At 38.0% G+C, this 22,000-nt stretch overlaps 2 non-coding genes across 2 annotated transcripts; one reads left to right on the top strand and one right to left on the bottom strand.

Annotated features, from left to right (window-relative positions):
- Nucleotides 1-357: 357 nt before the first annotated feature.
- On the top strand, nucleotides 358-464 carry LOC122644403. The gene has a single exon (XR_006330334.1). It is a non-coding gene; the product is annotated as a small nucleolar RNA R71 (small nucleolar RNA).
- Nucleotides 465-15,229: 14,765 nt separating this feature from the next.
- LOC122644276 lies at nucleotides 15,230-15,348 on the bottom strand. Its single transcript, XR_006330266.1, has one exon. It is a non-coding gene; the product is annotated as a 5S ribosomal RNA (ribosomal RNA).
- Between the last annotated feature and the right edge of the window lie 6,652 nt (nucleotides 15,349-22,000).

Here is a 22,000-nt window from a genome sequence, read left to right on the forward strand (position 1 = left end):
TCCTCAGAAAGGTGTCCAGGGGTTTGGCACCAACTGCATACCGACAAATGGTTGACCTGGTTGATCGGATTAACTGGTATAGACTCTTTAAGAACTATGGACTCCAACCATTTTATGAGGCTGTCAAGTTTGGCCTCCTTGGCTGGCATACCCTCAATGAGATACCCCTTAGTAGTCCTTTCAGCCTCTTGGGAAGATTCTCATTCCCTAGTCTTATCAGCCAAGTTGGTTAAGAATGTCCATGCATCATTCTCCTCAGAAAAAGAAGTAAAGCCTGCTGGACACATGGACTCTATAAGTTGCTTGGTCTGATAATCAATCCCCTCATAAATAATTTGGCATAGCTGCCACAAGTCAAAACCATGGTGAGGGCATTCTAAGAGGAGGTCCTTGAATCTTTCCATGAATTTAGAAAATGACTCATGTGATTTCTGCCTGAACTGGAGGATGTCACTTTTAAGCTTATTGGTCTTGTGAAGAGGGAAGAATTTTCTCAAAAAGACGATGGTAAACTCATCCCATGTATTAATGGAGTTTGTTGGCAGTCCATAGAGCCATTTCTTGGCCTGGTCTTTTAGGGCAAAGGGTAACATGCTGATGAAGTTGGTTTTGAGTTCATAGTTATTCCCTGTAACAGCAGACAGACTAATGCATGAGGGCTGCACAACCCTGGTGGGGTAAAACCTATCCTTAAGAGTCTTGGGTTGTTGGTCACCCATGGTCAAAGGTGGTAGAGAAGGTGATCTTCTAATAAGACGATTATTTGAATCACGAGTTCACACCTTAGCCACCTAAACAGATATGAGGTCTCCTTTAGAAAAATTAAAGAAAAATAAAACACTTAAAAAAAACTAGAAACAAGAGGGAGCCCAAGGTAGATAGTGCATCTCTATCCCTCAAAAAGTGAAACAATGGTTCAAAAGCTGTAAGGATGCCATATAGGTTGTCAGCAAGGGAATCCGTATGGTCTTCTATAGCCACCTACGTGCGACTCCAATATGGATTCTGATGTAGAGTGGAGGTCTGCTATACGATTATGTTTCCAACACTCTCACTATGTCGCTTTCCTGTTATCAATAGTGGTTACCTCCAAAGATAAGTCATATATCAATCCACCCAACCAATTCAAGATGTAGCGTCATAGGTAACTTAATCCTATGAGGGACACCAAAAGATGGAGGGTTAAAGCATATGAAGGACTTTAGATTGGGCGCATACTATTTGAAACAGAAGAGAAACAAGAAGAGGTTTTCAAAAACTGATTTTTTTTTTTTTCAGAAAAAGAAGAAAAAATAATAAACTAAAACACTTCGAACTACTTAAAAATCAAAAAAATAAAATGGACTATAATCTGCTCGGCAACGGCACCAAAAACTTGTTTGAGTTAAAATAAAACCGCAAGCGTACGGGTCAATCGTAGCTACGGGTCGAACATGAGGAGATATACGCCATTCTATTTAACTAACTTAAAAGTAATGCAAAGTGAACCAAGTTAAAGTGTTAAATTAAACTAATTAAACTAACGAAAATCAATGCATCCTAACTCATAGGCATCTAACAAAATTAAGGGATTAAATCGGCGTCCTAACACATGAGCATCTAACCTATCAAACTAAAATGAATTGAAAGGAATAAAAATGAAGCCACACATATTAATCACATAAAAAGAAATAAGGGAATAAAAATGCATCCATAAACTACAACCATATAAAATTAAAATAAAAGAAATAGAGGCGGAAGAAGAAGCAGATAGAGAGAGATAGAGGAGATGGAGAATGAGATTGAGAGTTTAGATAGTAAAACCTGGATGTGCTTGCATGAATGTAATTGAAAAGCTTGAATACTTGCATGAACTTACCATGGCCTCCTCTTCCAAATCTTCAAGTCTTGTCATCAACTTCAGAACTTAGACTAGAAGGCTTAAAACCTAAACTAGAATTAAGAAATTACAACCCAATTGAAGACTTAAATTGAAATCAAAACATAAACTAAACCTATTATAACCATTAACTAAAAATCATAAAAGCAAACTAGAACTTAGAAAAGCCAAAAATCACAAATTAGAAGGAGAATAAGAGAAGAAATTTCACTAAGTGAGTGAGCCAATTTTACAAGAGAGGTAGGGGTATTTATAGGTGAAAGAGAGGACAAGAGAGAAGATGGAAGTGTAGGAGAAATATTCCCTAAGAAAAGAGAATATTCTCTTCTCTTTCCTCTTTTACAATGCCTTGAATCCTAAGAAAAAAAAAAAAAAAAAAAAAAAAGAAAGAAGAAGAAGAGAAGATTGTTTACATAGATCTTCTATTTCTAGAAAAATAAACTTCCAATTCTAACAAGTGCTTCCTTTTCTTTGTTGATATCTTCTTCAAGCAATAAAATCTAAGCATCTTTGATTTTTCAACCTTCCATAGATGAGAAAATATAAATCTATCCCAAGTAGAATTCCAGAAGTGCCCTTGAGAAGTTGGAGGAGAGAGAGAGTAAGGGTGATGACTAGGATTCCTTCAAGAATAAATAAAATACCCATTCTGTCCTTCAGAAAACGTGGAGTATGGGGTGCTTATATAGGCCTCACCATTGTGTTCCTTGCGAAAAATCACCCAAAATAGACCCAAATTTCGTCCAATTCGGAATTGGGGAGCCAAAGATATCTCAAGTTGAAGTTGGACTGTCCAGAGCCTTCCAAATGGAATCTTTTGAGTACAGTAAAGTAACTTCTGATAATTTTGTTAAGGCCCCTGGAATCCAAACTTCGGCTACACTTTGTCCCCGTCCGACTGTCAATAATTATAAATAAACCCCTGTACACCATTTTCGCGCGTCGTTACGAAAACGACCATAACTTCTTCGTTTCAACTCGGAATCAAGTGTCGTTTGAACCGTTGTGAAGCTGACTCGATGGGCTATGCATCCATACTATTAACACCTCAAAAAAGCTTAAAAACATCTCCTTAGCATCATCTTCTCTATTTTCACAATAATTCACCTAAACCCTGAAAAACACAAGAAAGCACCGAGTAACTCTGTCCAATGTGGTAAAATGTATGCTTTATGCCCTAAGATTTCACACATAAATGTGCTCATCAGTGGCCAAACTAAATCATAAATGTTTGGCTGGAATAGGATAAAAGTCCTAGCTGTTGGGCCAAACAGTAGAGTTCGGATCTGAAACTTGTCATGTTGCTAATCCAAGAGGGAACCTTCCCATGTAGCAGTTAGTATGACCATTCTCTCCATGTGGCTCAAAAAGGCTAGACCATGTAGAGATGCCCCCTACATGATTTTTACTAGAAACATTCACCCAATACTAATCATACTTATCATGTAATCATCAAATTTCTCTTTCTTCCATGCATCCAACATTCTCCTAACCATTTCGACTTCCTAATTATCCTACCCTTTTTTTCATTTATTTACATATTTACATAATCCAATGCTTGTCTCTCCTAAAGAAATAAATGATCCAATGCTTCAACTGCAGTTTCTATTGGAGCATTTTGGAGCATTCTAAAATGTGTATGTGTTTTTTATTTTCCAATGATGGAATTCTTGATTTCTACTTTATGATGCTTGAAGCTTGCTCAATCCTTGCGTCATTTATGTAACCTTATTCTTTTTCCTTCTTGTTTTTTTTTTAAGAAATCCAGCATAATTTATCCAGCATAGTAGTGAGATGAATAGAAAATAGAATTTGAATACAAAGACTACATTAGTTCATTTGTCATATGCCCATTATTGCTGAAGAAAAGGGAATTGATAAGGATCTGACATATCTCATCTTTGTCCTTGGATTCAAAGATGTTTTTCAGATGAAATCTTATTGATCTCAGTTGGTCATTTAATTTCTCTAATGTTTATTGATTTTTGTGTTACAAACTTAGGATGTTACTGTGTGACTGTTTCAATGTGATATTCCCAGGCTGACACTGAGAGGGGAGGGGGTGAATCAGTGTTCGATAAAAATCTTCCCAAATTTGTCTTGACAAACCACACAACTGTCCCTGTAAACACCACCGACCGGAGTACTCCGTGATTACTGGCTACAGTTCACATACACCCCCAACCTCCAACCGAAAATGGTCTGGCCTACCTAGGGTGTATGCCCATCTTGCAAAACAAAGGGACTCCAAATCCACAACACAATGCACACAGATATACATGGTTCAGCTTAAGCCTACATCCACGGGGTAATACCCAACCCTGGGCTTCGTGTATTACCCAACAATCAACACAAATTACAATTTGACTGCAACAACAGTCCAGGAGCCCCTACTCCTGCTTCCAACAATGCCCCAACACTATTAAGGGCTAAAACCCCCCCCCTTACAATAGCAACAACTATGTAAGTAATTTTCACAAACACCTGTTGAGCATCAACTCAACAAGGCTTACAACTTGAGAAAATACAACAAAAACTACCATTCCCAAAATCTCATCACATGTAGCTAATGAAGTTCATCCCAATAAGCTCATAAGCTACTTACAATATAAGGGAAATGGTTTAGAGATTACCAAAGTGGACTAAGCCACTTGAAGTACTCCACCAATGCTCTTGGAAGGCTAAACTTTGAACAACCGATGCATAAACGCCGTCAATCTGACTTCCAAGTGAAGAAGAGCATCAAACTTCAATCAAGATCACCATTAAAATCAAGTTCAAGCTTCTTCAACTCCTCACCCTAGCTCTCTCAAGATTTTCCCACGTTTTCCCTAATACTTGAGTCTTTTCTTCAAGTACTTTTGATGCAGGGACGTAGAGGGTATTTTGCTGAGAATTTTGATAGGTGGTTCACCCAAAACGAATATCGGACGGCCAAGATATGAAGCTTCAAAGATGGGCCAATGATAAAATTCCATTTGAAATCTTTTATGCACGTGTACCAAGCTTTGGCTAAGCATGGAATTAAAGGACCATGGAGGTGCACAGATTGTATTAAATGTGGACCGTCAGATTGGAGCAAGACAAAGAGGTGCATTGATAACCGTAGATATGGTGTCAGAAGGGTCATTAGTCTTGTCACTATCACCAAGGCATGAACCAATGGATGCTCAAAGATTAGAATCTCAAGAGCATACGTAGAACGCATCCCAAGCTTGTAGAGCTTTACAAAAAGTCAAGCTTCATAAAGTAGATGCCACGTTTCGGATTCCTAGAGGTTGGAATCAACTCATATCTTTTCACTTTATCCAACAACCAATAGGATTCCATTATATAGGATCTCCATAAAGGTAACAAAGCATTCATTTAATGCTTAGCTTTGTAACTTTCAAACAATTGCACATAACCCCTTCTCAGCTTTATGTCATTAATGAATAAATCCTTAGCTTCCACTATCTATGTCACTATAGACCAAACTCTTGAAAAATTATAAATCAAACCCCTGAGACACAAAGTCACCAACCGAGAGCACATTTGAAAACTTAGCCAAAAATTTGGCTAAGTATGGGAGACTTTTATGGTATACTTTGCAAAGTGTAGCAAATACTCCAATTTTCATCTCCTATTGTCTGCACCAATACCAAGCCACATCACTTCCACCTTATCATTGTCTGACCACTTGGCTACCACCTCAGTCATGTTGGACACTCTTTGTGGGGGTCCATAGTATGTGGATCCCATCTCAATTTTCTCTCTCCACTTTCTCTCTCCTCAAAATAAGGAGGAATAGGCACATAAACACATGCCAACACACTACCATCACCTCAATGAGTACTGTCACTTGCTTATTAGTTATGCCAAATTATCATTTTGCCCCTGAGAGATGTAAGGGGACTAAAATGCCCCTGACCACTTCCAAACACTTCCAAGAAAAACATCTCCTAATTAGTTTGCACTTGGTTGCCAATAATGACAACACCTTACAACTACTGCCAATGGACCAACAATCTCCCCCTTTGGAATTGTTGGCAACAACCATAAGTGCAGTCTCTCTCCCCCTTTGACAACAAATACAAAGGATAATGGAACTCCCCCTTCATGAGAGCTCTCCTTGCATAGACTCAATTATAGGAGTGCCCACCGTATCTTCCTATCCTATGGAGAGTTGGTGTTCTATGCACACACTTCCTCCCCCTGCACCAATACCACCTTAGGTGGCCCATTAGTAAACACCCCAAGCTTGTCTCTAAGCCTCTCAAAGTTGTCTTTTGGGAGTGGCTTGATGAAGATGTCAGCTACTTGGTCAGTTGTAGACACAAATTCCAATCTCACTGCATTCGATGTGACTTTTTCTTTCAAGAAATGATATCTAATATCAATATGCTTGGTTCTTGAATGTTGCACAGGGTTTTTGGAAATGTTGATGGCACTCATATTGTCACACATAATAGTCACAGGTCCATCACTTGAAAGACCAAAATCTGAAATCTGCCTTTGCATCCACAATACTTGTATACAACTAGCTGCTGCTGCAATATACTCGGCCTCAGCTGTAGAAAGTGAAACAGATTCTTGCTTTTTACTATGCCATGCCACCTAACTTTTTCCCAAAAAGAATGCACCACCACTAGTGCTTTTTCTGTGATCTATACTCCCAGCCCAATCTGCTTCTGAAAATGCTGTAAGAGAGAAATTCTCAGTTTTTGGGTACCACAACCCATATTCCATTGTGCCTCTAATGTACCTGAAAATCCTCTTAACTGCCAATAGATGTGTCTCCTTAGGATTGGACTGAAACCTTGCAACCAAACAAACTGACTACATTATATCAGGTCATGATGCTGTCAGATACAGTAAACTCCCAATCATTGACCTGTATTTTGTTTGATCCATTGAAGCTAACTCATCATTTAAACTCAGCTTACAACCAACAACCATGGGATTACTTACTGGTTTGCTATCCTCCATCATAAATTTTCTTAACATCTCCTTGACATACTTTGTTTGGGAGATGAAGATGCCATTCTTCTTTTGATTTACTTGCAAACCCAAAAAGTAAGATAATTCCCCCACCATGGACATTTCAAACTCCTTCATCTTCTCTGCAAACTGTTGACATAGCTCATCACACTGACCCCCGAAGATGATGTCATCCACATTTACCACAACCACCAACTGGTCACTGTCCTCTGTCATCACATACAAGTTACTGTCAACCTTGCCTTTCCTCAGTCCCAATTGATGCAGATATGTGTCTAACCTAGAGTACCATGCCCTTGGAGCCTGTTTCAAACTATAGAGTGCCTTCTTCAATTTACGCACCTTGTTTGGGTCATCTCCAAGTTGGAATCCATCTGGTTGCTCAATGTAAACTTCTTCTTCAAGATTACCATTCAAAAATGCTGACTTGACATCCATCTGATATACTTTGAAGCCCTTGTACACTGCCAATGCCAAAAACATCCTGATTGACTCCATCTTTGCAACAGGTGCAAATGTTTCATCAAAGTCTATCCCTTCCACCTGGGTATAGCCTTTGCAAACCAATCTGGCTTTGTTTCTCACAACCACTCCGTCTTCATTCAACTTGTTTCTGAAGACCCATTTTGTGCCTATCACATTTTTTCCAACTGGCCTAGGAATCAACTCCCATGTGTTGTTCTTTTCAATTTGGTCTAGCTCTTCATGCATGGCTTTTACCCAATGTTCATCTCTCCAAGCTTCTTGAACATTTTTGGGTTCTACTTGTGATAGTAAAGAAAAAGCTACAGTTCTTGCTTTTCTTATAGTTTTCATTCCTTCATCAATATCTCCAATGATTTGGTGTGAGGGATGTATTTTTAGCCATTTATTGTCTTTAGGTCTACCATCCTTGTGAACTTCTGCTTCTGATTCTTGAATTTTTGAGTCTGTATCATCTTTCTTTTCTACCTCTGCCTTAACTGTTCCATCAACATCAATGGGCTCTTCAAAATCTGGTTCTAACTGTACTGGCTTTGAGTTTGGTAGAGTCTCATCTACTTTCACAACTGAACTCTCAATCACTTTGCATAGTCTTTTGTTGTAACACCTGTATGCCTTACTTTTTGAAGAGTAACCCAAGAAAAGTCCTTCATCTGCCCTGTCATCAAATTTTCCTAAGTTGTCATCCTTCCTTTTGATGTAACACTTGGAACCGAACACTTTAAAATACTTAACTGTAGCTTTTCTCCCAACCCACAGTTCATATGGGGTTTTATTCTCATGAGGTCTCAAAGAACATCTGTTTTGAATATAGACAGAGGTGAAAACTGCTTCTTTCCAAAATTTTCTTGCAACATTGTTCTCAACTAGCATAGACCTTGCCATCTCTTGAACTGTTCTGTTCTTCCTCTCTACTATCCCATTTTGTTGAGGGGTTTTGGCTGCAGAATGTTGGATTCTAATTCCATTCTCATTGCAAAAGGCAAAAAATAAATTCCAGGTAAACTCCTTACCTTGATCTGACCTTAAGCATTTAATAGTTTTTCCAGTTTCATTCCCAACCATCTTCTTGAACACTTTAAAAGCATCCAGGGCCTCGGTCTTATCCTTGAGAAATGTAACCCATGTCATCCTTGAGTACTCATCAATAAACAGAATGAAGTATCTCTCACCTCCAGTAGCTTGGATTCTCATAGGACCACACAAATCTGTGTGAATTAGGTCTAAAGGTTTACTTGAGTGGTGCTCTTTGGGCTTGTAGATTGCCCTGGTTTGCTTACCTTTTTGACATGAACTACACACATGATTTTTAGGAATTTTAATCCTTGGTAGGTCTCTAACTGCTTTACTTTTGCTGATTTAGGCCAAATTCTTGAAATTTAGATGCCCAAGTCTTCGATGCCATAACCAATGTTCATCTTTTTGGTTCAATAAGCAACTGCTTTCAAAACCTTCATTAAGCACATACAAGTTCCCAGATGTCCTTGTACCTCTTGCCATTGTCTTTCCCCTAGTTGCCTTCTTGATTACAAAACCCTCTTTTGTGAATATCACCTCATTTTCATCATCACAAATTTGACTCACACTAAGTAGGTTGTGTTTGAGTCCACTCACATACAAAACATTGTCTGACTTGATTTTGCTTTGATTTAAGTTGACTGGACCCTTTCCTTCAATTTTTGCACCATCATTATTGCCAAATCTCACTAAGCCACTGTCAACTTGTTGAAGACTTAGGAATCTTGCTTTGTCACCTGTCATATGTGAGGAACTTCCACTATCCAAGATCAAAGGAGATGACTTACTGTGTGCTTTAAAAGCTGTTTGTACTACTAGAGATTTGTTGTTTTCTCTCCTCATTTTTTCAACCCAAATAGCTTTTTCGGCCACACTAATAGGCTTTGGCATTGGTTTCCCTCCTTTCTTCTTACCATCAACTTTTCTTCTTTGTTGTTGCTCTTGTTGGGGAAATCTTGCAATCCTTCTATTAGCTTGCATTTGAGAAGGAAGCAATGTGTTGCAATTTCTAGCAACATGACCCAACCTAAAGCATCTGTAGCACTTAACAGGTTCCTATGCTAATGGTGCAAACATGTTTCTACTAGTAATTATCATAGGCTTAATTAGTCTTCTACAATCTATCATCCTATGACCAAAGTTGTTGCAATCATAACAATAGCCATAGAAGTAGTTCTGTCTCTGCCAAGTATTACCTGAATGTCCCATGTACCTCTGGTAATTAACTGTAGTGTAACCATCACTGTCAGTCTTCTTTTTAGCAGTCTTCTTAGATCTTGAACTCTTCTGTTTTTCCTTCACAAACCTCATAGGGTTGTTTGCAGTTCCATGTCCTTTTGTTTTAACCGCACCAGTTGTGTTGCCTTTCTCATATCCAAGTCCAGTCTTGTTTTATAGGGGTCGTTGGTAACTTAAGATTTCATCAAAGACATTACCTTCAACACTATCAGTGGAATGATCTTTCACTTGAACCTTTGACTTTATATAATTTATCAATTATATTACTGCAAAATCCTTATATGGTCAGTCTTTGACGTCTAAATGCAAAACCAAAATTTCAGATTTGGTGGGTTGTGATTCTCCCATCATTTTTTTATTCCATTTTAATATTGAGAAATTGATATTCCTATATCTTATTTTGGCTTCTGACATTTACATCAATTCGTGTTATTTCTGTGGGTTTGAACTTTAAGTATCCTACTTATCTCACTTTTCCATCTATCAATGATTTGTAACTACATTGTAAGTATTATGTGGTGATGCATGGTTTTCTTATGGTTATATCTTCAAAAGAATTGTCTGAAGTACCTGATCTGATTGATGAGATGGATACATTATGGATTTGTATGAACATGCAGCCTTTGTGTTGAAGGTGGATACTCTATCTATCCTACAGTTGGAATCGCCAAATCACTTTACCGCATGGCACACTAGGTGGCCTGTAACCCTATACATATGAAGTACACTCAAATTGTGCATTTTCTCTTGTATTTTCTGGGTTTGGTGTCCATCTTTGATCATGCTTTGCCCTCATTATGGATGGAAAAGGAAATCTTCTGTTGTTTGTTTTGATGTAAAAATTGGTGAAAGGTTGCTTCTCGGTGTGTCTAGATCATAGAACTTAACTGGTTTGCAAGCTTAGTTGTGCTACATGGAATGAGAGAGAAACAGAAGGATGGGACAGCATATAAGGGGGATGGTTAGGGGGTATCCTAGTCTACTTAAAAATATTTTTAGTTGGCATATCCTAGTCCATTCAAGGTACAACAGCGGCACTACCATATCTTGCATCTGTACCTGTTCATGTTGAAGTATTAAAATCTGTACCTATTCAAGTGTTAATCCGATTTCCTTTGTAGACTTCCATGCAAGGAATAATGTCTCCATCACTTCCTTTTATGCTGCCCCATTTACTTCTTATTAGTTATTTCATTTGTAGATTTCCTAGGTGTGGGTCAGAATGTCTCCATCACTTCCTTTTATACTGTCCCACCACTTCCTTTTATGCTACCCCATTTACTTCTTATTAGTTTTCACTAGGCCATTAACATGTTATATATATTTTGGTTTCTAAATTGATGGACTCCGAAACCCCCTCTCAGTCAAAGACAAGAGACTTTGCAACATGGCCTAGTGAAATTTCACACTTTTTCTTAGAGTGTCTCTTACAGCAACATAGACATGGGAGAAGTGGAGACAATGGCCTCAAGAGAGAGCAATGGCAAGCAATCTCACTCAAGACAAAAGATCGCTTTAAAACAACCTATGAATGGGAGCAATGCAAAAACCACTACAGGATATGGAAAGCTAGACTGAAAGCGTTGTCTGACTTACAAAACAATTCTGGATTAGGTTGGAATGCGATAGAGAGGAGATTTGATGCACCACAGCATGTTTGGGTTGAGTTTAAGATACAATTGTCTTATTTCATATGAATAATCCAATAATTCAATTTAGAAAATACCATTTTAGTCATTCTTGTTTCTCTTGTTCTTGTTTATAGAAAAAGGAGCAAAAGTATTGGAGAGAGCATCAAGTACTTCCCATTTACTTAGAAGTTGCAGTGTGGTTAGGCAACGAAATTGCAAATGGGAATGCTTCAACCACCCCAGCATAGGCTGCTGCTACAGTTGTTGGACTCGATAACTTGGTCCTTAGTGATGATGGGGAGAGTCAAAAAGAAAAAACTACAACTCACACTCCTATTGGAAGTTCCACTCGTAGACGTGGTAGACCTCAATCAACTGGCACAAGTAGGCCACAGAAGAAAAAGAAGCAAGGGGCTGAGAAAATTGCAAGTCCTCTAAAAGCTATCTCTACAGCCATCACGAATATGGTGGAGAATGAGTCACATATAGCTTTTGGAGACAAAGTCTATGCTGCAATTGATGCTATCCCAGGCATTGACTTCAACAAGCAAGCCCTTGCCAAGTCTTATTTTCTGGAAAGGAAAAACTTAGCCATCGTCATCTTACGAGCAAAGGAGGAAGATAGGCTGAAATTGGTGGACTTGTATATGTTAGCAACTGGGGGAACCAATTAAGGTTGATGCTGTGGTGGGGTTCTATGGTTTTTATGTGGTGGGATTCTATGGTTTTTAGTTTGGACGTGTTTAACAATGTTGGGTTTTTTTTATGGCTTGCTTAGTTTGCAAGAACATTTCATGGTTTCAGAACTTGTTGCTTGTGTGTAATATTTTAGTAATGGTTTGAGAACATGTTGTTTGGTTTTTATGTGGTGGTCTTTTGTAATGTTTTTGTAGATTAGTATTTGACTGATCTACAAGAGAACATTGTCATATTAGTAATGGTTGCTTCTAATGCTTTTGGTTAATATTTGTTTGTTATACTACCAGTAATGGTTTAGTAATGGTTACATCTACATTGAAAAATTCTTATTATGTGTTCATTTTTGGATTTGGATAGATGGATAACAATGTGGCTAAGTGTGAAATTTGTGGTACTAAATGCATTATAATGACATCAACTACTAAGCGTAATTCAGGAAGAATGTTCTACAAGTTTCAACTACACAATGATTTTTTTTTGTGGAAGGATCACTTTAGAATGTGTGATTGTGGAGAAGGACAATGAAAGGTGCGAAGATGTACTAGTGGACCGGCAATAGGGAGTGATTTTTGGTGTTGTCCCCATTCCACCTCAGTATGAATCAACATTCATTTTTTTTTTTTTTTTTAGATCCTTTTTTCTTTTGATAAAGAATTCCCTTTAAAATCATTTTTTAATCAATAATTGGAATTTTTGTTTATTTTCAGACACAAAATCGGGGTTATGGGATGTTTAAAATAATAAAAGAGGAAGAACCTTCGTCTCCTAACAACAATTGTAGAAATACCGAAGAAGTTCAAACCACAATCACACAATCACCACTTGCGGACACAAAATACATACAAGGTTACCTCAGGGGAACAATCAATGCTTCTCAAGGTCAAGCAAGGATGTTGGAGCAACATACAAGGGAGTTGGAGGACGTCTTTGATGCTTTCAAAAAACTTGACCTTAATAAGTGATGATGTCTAGGAGGAGGGAATAGGATGTCACAATAGTATAACAACTTTTTAAATCTATATTTTATTCATGTAATGAATGAAAATGACAACTGTTGGATAAAAACTCTATTAACTCCTATTTTATTCAAGTTTAAGCATTAGTTGTATGCAAAATTCTTCATAATTATTTCATTTTCTAGCCATAGAGTAGCCAATCTGATGATAGGATCTATCTGAACCAAACAGTTTTTCATACAGATTCAATCTGAATCCAATTGACAGAATCAAGGAAACCAAACAGTTTTTCATATAAATCCAAATAGAATCCAACTGACAGACTCAGGGTAACCAAACAATTTTTCAGGATGATTCAACTAACAGACTAAGGGTAACCAAACAGCTTAATCTGTCAGGACAATGAATCCATTGGTGCAACACCAATTGGTTCCTCACCAATATCAATGCAACCACCAATTGGTTCACCGAACCAAATACGCCCTAAAAATGCCACTTTGTGGAATCTCCATCTCATCAAGTTTCACCCCTTCATACTTCGTCCCAGAGTTGCTAAAGTTATATATCATATACTCCATCTTCGCTCTACTTATCTTAAACCTTTTGATTGCAAGGTTGATCTCCATAATTCCAATTTGACATTAATTCTAATTTTGGTCTCATCTTCCAAAAACAATGTCATTAGTGAAAAACATGCACCAAGGAACCTCATCTTCAATGCCTCTAGTTAGCTCATCCATGATAAGTGCAAACAGATAAGGGCTTAATACTGATCCTTGTGCTAGGGAGGAGAAATGTTTCAACTTTAAAAAAATTTCAATTCAAACAAAAAATCAAGATTGGACTGCTAGTAACTCAATTAAACCAAGAACCCCCCAAAGCCAGACTTTTCCTCTTGATTTCCTTATGTATACATGTAGAACCAAAATCAGATCAGACCAAACTCGATAGTAATTTGATCACATACTGATAGCAATAAACCGATAAAAAACCTGGAATGAAACCAAAACCAATCGATACTGAAACTTCCTTAACAGTTGGTTTGGATTGGCCTAGTAACAAATGAAAATGGGCTCAGCCTAATAGAAACCGCACCAAACCAACTGATTGACACCCTAAGTAAAACAATATCTTATATTAGAAGGGCAACACTGTCATTTCATGTGAGGAGGTGAGAGAAATACATTTGTGTGGAGACTCCAGAGAACCTTTTTCCAATAAATATATAGGAAAACGTTTTCTAAGCCGCCAACTGCCTCTCTCTAGTCTCTTCATGAAATGGCCTCTTAGCCCCATGGTTGTAATCCTTCTTAGGAAATGTCAACACATATACCTGAAGAGAATATGTTTTCCAATAATCAAAATGAGAAGAAGAGTTACAGTTATATACACAAGATAACAGTTGAACTAAAGAAATCAAGATTCTAACCAACTAAGAGTACACGTGATAATACACGTGTCAGTCTATGGCAGTTTCTTCTTATCAATAACTTCTTGATTTTTCCGATGTTAAGTACCAAAAAAGCCCAAGCATCATTTAAAATGACCAAGTTATCCTCTACAATGGCTGGATTTATTTAAATTGTTTCATTCTACCCTCTCCGTTCTACTTTTTCTCTAAAATCCATTTGTTCTTATTCTTTCTTTTTTTCCAAGTTTGTTTCAAGATACGGTTTCATCACTGGTAGCTGTTAAGGAGGTTTTAGGGTTTATGGCTATCTTTAGATCCAAAACATTTTGGTAAATCAACTCTTAATCTTGTTCTATGTGTTCTTTGTGTGTGTTTTGTCAAGAATTTGAATTGATTTTTATAATTTTTCTCCTCTGTTTTACGACCTTTTGTAAGAAATGAAGTCTGGCTTACAATTCTCTCATATTTGACTCTTCTTTCTTTTGGATCTGATAAGCTGTGTTCATCTAACTTGTGCATCTGCATTTTGCAATAGTTCGATGAGGCTTCTTGGAAGCCTCTTCCTGTTCATCATTTGGTCGACACGTGGAGCAGAAACGCTTGCGGTGACAAGTGACCAAAGATCTCTGGACGCAATTTTGCAAGGTTACCCTTATAGAAGTTTCGTTTGTCCATGAACCGGCATCTCTTATACTGCAAATGTTCCTTCAAATCTTTCCTAGTACTACTCTCGCCCAAGCACGCTTAACTGCGGAGTTCTGATGGGATCCGGTGCATTAGTGCTGGTATGATCGCACCCGCCAAGGTTACGCCACCTAATTCTCTTATACTTCATCCAGGCAAACCCCGTTGTCCGATTTTTCATACTATAACAATGATACGTACAAAAAGGGCCGAGGAAACCGAAATAAAACTTTAAAAAAATGTTCAAAAGGGGGTGCAACACGAGGACTTCCCAGGAGGTCACCCATCCTAGTACTACTCTCGCCCAAGCACGCTTAACTGCGGAGTTCTGATGGGATCCGGTGCATTAGTGCTGGTATGATCGCACCCGCCAAGGTTACGCCACCTAATTCTCTTATACTTCATCCAGGCAAACCCCGTTGTCCGATTTTTCATACTATAACAATGATACGTACAAAAAAGATTAGTCTGAGAACGACGGGCCTCCAAAGCTACTTCGAGTTCGAGATTCCTACAGGAATTGAAGTGCGACCTTACATAAAGAGGTTGGTTCTGGTTTACCAGAACCTAGGAAACTGGTTGAATATCTACCATCCACTACTTGGATACAATTTTTGTTTCTTGTTTTAGGTTTGGTGAGCTATGATGATTCGAACTTATCTACAACTGATCTTTTAGAAGTAGATATAAGGGCATTTGCAAGTGACCCTTATTGCGTGTGAAAACCTCCATCGCCCGGTTCGCCCATGGATGAGCCTGTAAAAAAAACCGAGTGAGCGCAAGAGAGCCGGTGTGGCTTCGGCCTAGGAATCTCCGATGCTCAAGTCAGGTCTCCAGTGCAACAGCGTAACAGCTTAGTAAAAGTGAGATGAGTGTTTGAGCTCCATACCTGAGTATTTATAGAGTGAGGTGAGGCGGTTGGGAGAGTCCTAGTATGGTAGGAGTTCTTCTCTTGGAAGGCTCTCTCGCGTAGAGCGAAGTGGAGAGTTATTTTCGGGGTCGGACTCTTATTAAGGTAGGAGTCCTAATGGGAGTGTGATTCGGTATCGCGATAGGATTGTGTCCCAATCCCTATCCAGCGATTCTCGGATTGTGCTGATGTGGCTCCTCGATTCCCGGCAAACCGTTACAATGGCTTTGGTGGAGGGCTTGGCCACAAGTGTCGGCCTCGGAGGTCGGCCACAGTGGTCGGCCTCAGAGCTCGGCCTCAGAGTTCGGTCTCGGTCTCGGATGACTGGCGTGAGGTCGGCTCGGGGTCGATGGCTGATTTGGGAGTGCTTTACGGGTTGAGCCGTGGTGCTCAGCTCGACCATGTGATCTCTCGGGGACCAGGTCGGCTCAACTTCCTGCAGTTCAGGTCGGTCCTCGGATTGACCTCGGCTCGGCCAGGTGGCAGCATCTGATTAGTGAGGTGATTCTATGCCTTATCAACCCTATATTGATCCGGTGGTTTGGTGAATCAATTCCAACTGAGTTATCTCCCAAATGTGTAGTGTTTAATCTTTTTGGAGAGACCATTTTAGTAATGTTTCATCTAGAAATGTTTGTTCAACAGTAGAACAAGGTTATTTCAGCCTTGTCATGGAGTCTTCTGCATCTTCTCTAGAGCCTATGATGGTGCTGTCACCACCTCCATCTTCAAAGGGGGATGAGAATAATATCAATTGGTGGAAGATTCTAGGCTTTGTTGGTGCTTTGTCTCTTGGTTTGGCATTAATACTGATACTATGGTGGATTCGGAAAAACAAGAGGCGGAGGTTTTTTGGAGATGTGGAGGTGACAAAATTTACGGAAGATGAAATACCTATCACCACAAGAGAGGGCGGACGTACTACAGAGGTATGGAATTTCCTGAGGAGATGGATGAAGTGGTAAGGGGTTACATGGCAAGGGAGATCCAAATAGAACTCAACCCCACAACTAGATCTGGGAAGCCAAGCTGAGGAGATGTGGCTTAGGTTTCTAGGTTCTTGCCATTTTCTCCTTGAGGAAAAGATTTGTACAGATATCACATGGATCTCCTGAGTCGTGACTCTCTTGACTAGACCCCAACATTTATTTCCATCTCTGTTCTCCCCCATGTAGCAAATTTGCTTCGGACGGAGAAAATAATAAAAGCTTGGTTGGATATAATGTTGTCTCTCTCTCTCTCACACATCTTTTCTTTCTTTCTTTCTTGGGAAAATTACGCGTACACCTGCTATACTTTGCCTTAAGTACAAATTGACCCAAGGTTTCAAAAAATGAACGAATACACCCCCTATACTTTCAAAACCATAGTAGACTAACTGCCCCTTAGGCATCCCACGTTAAGTGATGATGTGGCATTGAGGGTGGATATAAAAATACACTTTTGCCCGTTAAAACTTAACCCATTACCAAACCAGAGCATCGTCTTTCCCAAAACACTATTTTGTGAAAGAAGAGGTGAAACTAGGGTTCTTAGTAGGGTTCTTTGTCTTCTCCAAAACACAAAATCAAAAAAGAGAAGAGGCGATTTAGGGTTCATCGTTCACAACCCTATTCACCATCTTCATCGTTCCCAACCATGTTCATCATCTTATTCATCCCTATCTGTGTCTTCTTCGTTCTCAACCCTATTCATCTTCCTTCTCTCTTCTCCGTGTAAGTAATAGGAGAACCAATAGACATTCTTAGCTAGGAGAACTGGTGGACCTACTTTGGCAATCCAGCGTACACTCCTGTGGACTTGCAGACTCTTGTGAATGTGACTTCTTTAACAAATTAATACTGATTCCACCCAAATTGTTGATTGTATTGAATAGTTGAAATTGATTTGATTTTAAGAAAAGAAAACCAACATATATATGTATTTGGAGATTAATGGCTATGCTCGCATGTCCTGATTAAGGTTTTCTTATTATTCTACACTTTAATTCTTGACAAATCTCTGGAAACCGTTAACAATTGACACAATGTACTTGATAATTTGCATATGATCACTGGTATAATCCAGTGGAAAGTGTACTATAGTATTATAAATTTAGGCTTGATTTTGAATAATATCTTTTAGTTTCAACTGTTTTTATTATAACTGAAGTCCTAAGTTTTACCAGTTGTTCATATACCACAAAGATCTAGTAATTAGAAATTAGTGAGTAAAATATTAATGTGCTTTTAATTAGCTGCCCTCTAAGAGTTAGTTGCTAGGATGAGATGTATACCACAGTTTAAAGAAAGCTACTGTTGTGGGGTTGCAGTAATTGTAAAAGATGGCAAAGAAACTGCAGTCCAAGATGCAATCTCTAAGTGAAATTGGGGATTAGTAGCTTCAACAACTTTGGAAACTATTTCATAAGCCATTAATGTTTTACATTATGATCTCAAAAGAAATCAAAACAAAATAGATCTCAAAAGACACATCATTTTATGTGCAAGTTTGGAAATTTTATGGTATAAGTTCAGAGGCATCTAAAGCATGGTTGTAATCCAAATTGAAAGGGATAGCTAAGGAGGCTAGAGAGCTTTTGCTAGTAAGCTATATTAAAATTCAGAATAGTTAGATAAGCCATGTTTTGCTGCTAAAAAATAGGAACTTGCATGATTTAGAAGTAAATTGAAGTTACAAAGGAGAAGTCAAAACACAATCAATAATCCAGCTACTAGACAAATGGTATTTTAGGGATGTTTGCCTAATATTGGGAAAGAGCTTGGTAAGAAATCAGAAGTACATTAAATCACACAGATCTAGCACACAATTGACTAAGGATATCATCTTCTAAGGACTGCAAAGAGGCTGTTGAACTTCTCTCTCTCTCTCTCTCTATCTCTCTCTCTCATAATATCTATCATAATAGACATTTATTTATAAATATATATGAAATCTTGTTGTAACCTTGCAGCATATCGCACATAAAATGATAATGCAAGTCAATTTAATTTATACATTTTAAATTGAGTTTGGTAGACACATATCTGTTGGGTAATCACTTCTCTCCCCAATCATTGGTTTTGATGATAACAAATAGACATGCTTGAAAAGAAGTCAAGAATCAAAGAATCAAGAATGCATCAAGCCAAGCAGTCAAGAATCAAAGAATCAAGAACGTGGATGACCAAGGATGCTGAAAAGTCATGAGAAGCTTCTTCAATAAGAAGATCTAATCAAGATCTTTTGAGGATTGAAGAACATCTTTGAAGATATCAATATGAAGCTCAAGATCAAAGACTCAACCCTGTAGACACACACCACTTACACACAATGTACTGCATGATAATTTTAAGTAAAAGTTGTATTACATACATCATGCATTTTAGAGACCTTAGGAGGCTAGATTGTATACCATAATGGCCTTAGCATTAATAGAGTTCAATATGTAAAAGTACCCACTAAGAAAAATCACTGAAAATACCCTGTCTGTGAACCGGTTTCAGAATCGGTCGATCGGTTGGTCCTTACACAGATCGACTGCCAATCACAGAGGCTGAAGTGGGATGTACCAGTTGGGGAACCGGTCGCCCAACACCAACCGGTTCCACAACCGATCGACCGGTTGGTGCATTTTGATTCCAACGACTATATTTTCAACGGCTCTCTTAAATAGGTTGACTGGCACACAAAGTGGTCAACCGGTTTGACTAAAAACTAGCCATTTTTAATCCGTTGTGACTCAAACTCAACCTAGATTTTTTGTATAAATAGAGCTTCTTCTTAGCTCTAAATACAACACTTGAAACCCCTCAAGTACTAGCAATTAAAGACTTGTTTGTGTAAGTTTCAAATCAAGTGGGAGCGATATTCAAGCATCAATCTCAACCTCTCTTTGTTGAAGTCTGACCATCTCTTACAAGCATCATTCAAGAGAACTTCAACACATCAAAGACCTTCTCCAAATTCATATTTCAAGTTTTATTATGTTAAAGGCATTACATAGAGCATTCATATGCATATCATTCTTCACTTGCAAGGAATACTTGTCACATTCCTTGCCTAGGTAATCCTTACATTTTATCTTTCAATTGTTTATGCTTTTGAGTTAAGAAAGCATTTTTACATTAATCTAGACTGTACTTAGATTAGTGTGTAGGATTCTCTTATCCTGTGAAAAAGTGTTAGGATCCTCTTATCCTGTGAAAAAGAGTTAGGATTCTCTTATCTTGTGAAAAAGATTATAAAGGTGTTCTTCCTACCTACTATACTGAAAGGAAGTTACTAATGGATTTTTCTCAAGGTTGAGAGAAGTGGATGTAGGTTTGGTTTAGCTGAACCACTATAAATCTTGTATGTTCCTATTTTCGCATTATTTCTATTTACTATTTTGTTTCAAACACTTAATTGGGAGAAAAATAAAAAAAGGTTTGAAATTCACTAGTGATAACCTATTCACCCCCCTCTAGGTTATCTCACAATATCCTATGGTAACTACAATCCTCTCATACATATCTAGAGCTACTAATAGCATCAAATAGCTCTTTCAAAAGACCAGGTTCAATAACTAGCATCAACTACAATGCTTCCTGCGTACAAGTTGGATGAACTGATTTTAACCAAAGGGCATTTGTCTCCAAGGGCTGGTGGAGGTGATACGATACCTGATTAGACAAAGAGGATTATCTCCAATAATAGGTGTAAGTGAAATAATATCTAAGATGAAGCAGTTGAAGGAAGAGGATCTAAATGTGAAAACTTTGTTGGTTGTTGTAATAACATTGTTGGTTGTACTCTTTGTTATTATTGTTGTAAAAAAAATGATAAAAGTACCTATAGATCTATGTTTATATTTTGACAATTATTACTAATGAAATGATCTATGGATGTTTTAAAGCATTGAGTACAAGAGTATACTTCGTATTAACAACATTCCGCATTCAAACATAATTCAAACTTATAACCTGCATAAAATAGAAACATCCGCCTGATTCAGAAGTTGCATCAAACCTAAAAATCCACCTGACATCACATCCTGCTCAAACAACTGTTATAATGTATAAGACATACAAACTCAAACAGGGTTCCTATGTTACAACATAAATCCAAAGAGACTGAAATTGTTATATCAAACATCCCAACTTCAAATGTTACATCCAAACAAAGGCATCATCATTTCTTCTGAGCATTCCTCCTTACCTACATCTTTGTTATCCTTGCAGCCTTTCTTGCTAGTTGCTTTGATTGCACGCATTCAACATCACTAACTTGGGCTCTGGAAGCAGTCTGTGATCGGATAGTCCTCTGAGAAGAGTTGATATCAGCTTAGCTGCCTCGTACACTTTACTTTGTTTATACAAACAATTAAGAACCATTACTAACATTCTCTAATATTAAAACTCATTATAGATAATTTAGAATATAATACCTTCATACTGGTTGAAGATGATGTCCTCTAAGAAGGGTTGATATCAGCTTGACTATCTCATACACTTTGTGTCCTCTACAATAACAATATAAGAAATATCAATATCCTAAATAATAGAATTCATCATAGAAAGTTTTGGATATAAGACCTTCTTGCCAGACTGTGCCCTTGAGGATTATCCTATTTGTATAATTATTAGATTCCTTTGACAAGTCCTCCTGTTATGATCTTCTCCCTTACACTTGTCACATCTAATAGTGGAGGATCTCTTCATGTACTCTGCATGATCTAGCTCACCAAGTTCTCTTCTGCTGTTTTTTGGAGGTCTACCTTATAACTTCTTAAGTGGTGGAGGTTGCAACAAATCCTTTTGGTCCAAATCTTCATAATCTGGAAGTTGTGGTACAGGATGTATTATAGTTTCATATGTCAGTTGGTATTATTTTTCTTTGGTATAGTAAGGGTCACAGAGGTCTTCTAGTTTGTCTCTAGTATATATAACACACATTGCTGCATGCTTACAAGGAGTTCCATTCGATTCCCAAACCTTAGAATCACATTTTCTGTTTGCTAAGTTAACCACAAATCTGTCATCTATATCCTCAACTTCAAACTTATCAACTATTGCTTGAATGGTTGTACAACCTCAAGCATCTCTATGTACCTTATCCAACCTCTTTGTGATCCTAGGTGTGATCATCCCC

The sequence above is a fragment of the Telopea speciosissima genome, chromosome 10 (genome assembly GCF_018873765.1).
Source record: "Telopea speciosissima isolate NSW1024214 ecotype Mountain lineage chromosome 10, Tspe_v1, whole genome shotgun sequence".
Classification (NCBI taxonomy): domain Eukaryota; kingdom Viridiplantae; phylum Streptophyta; class Magnoliopsida; order Proteales; family Proteaceae; genus Telopea; species Telopea speciosissima.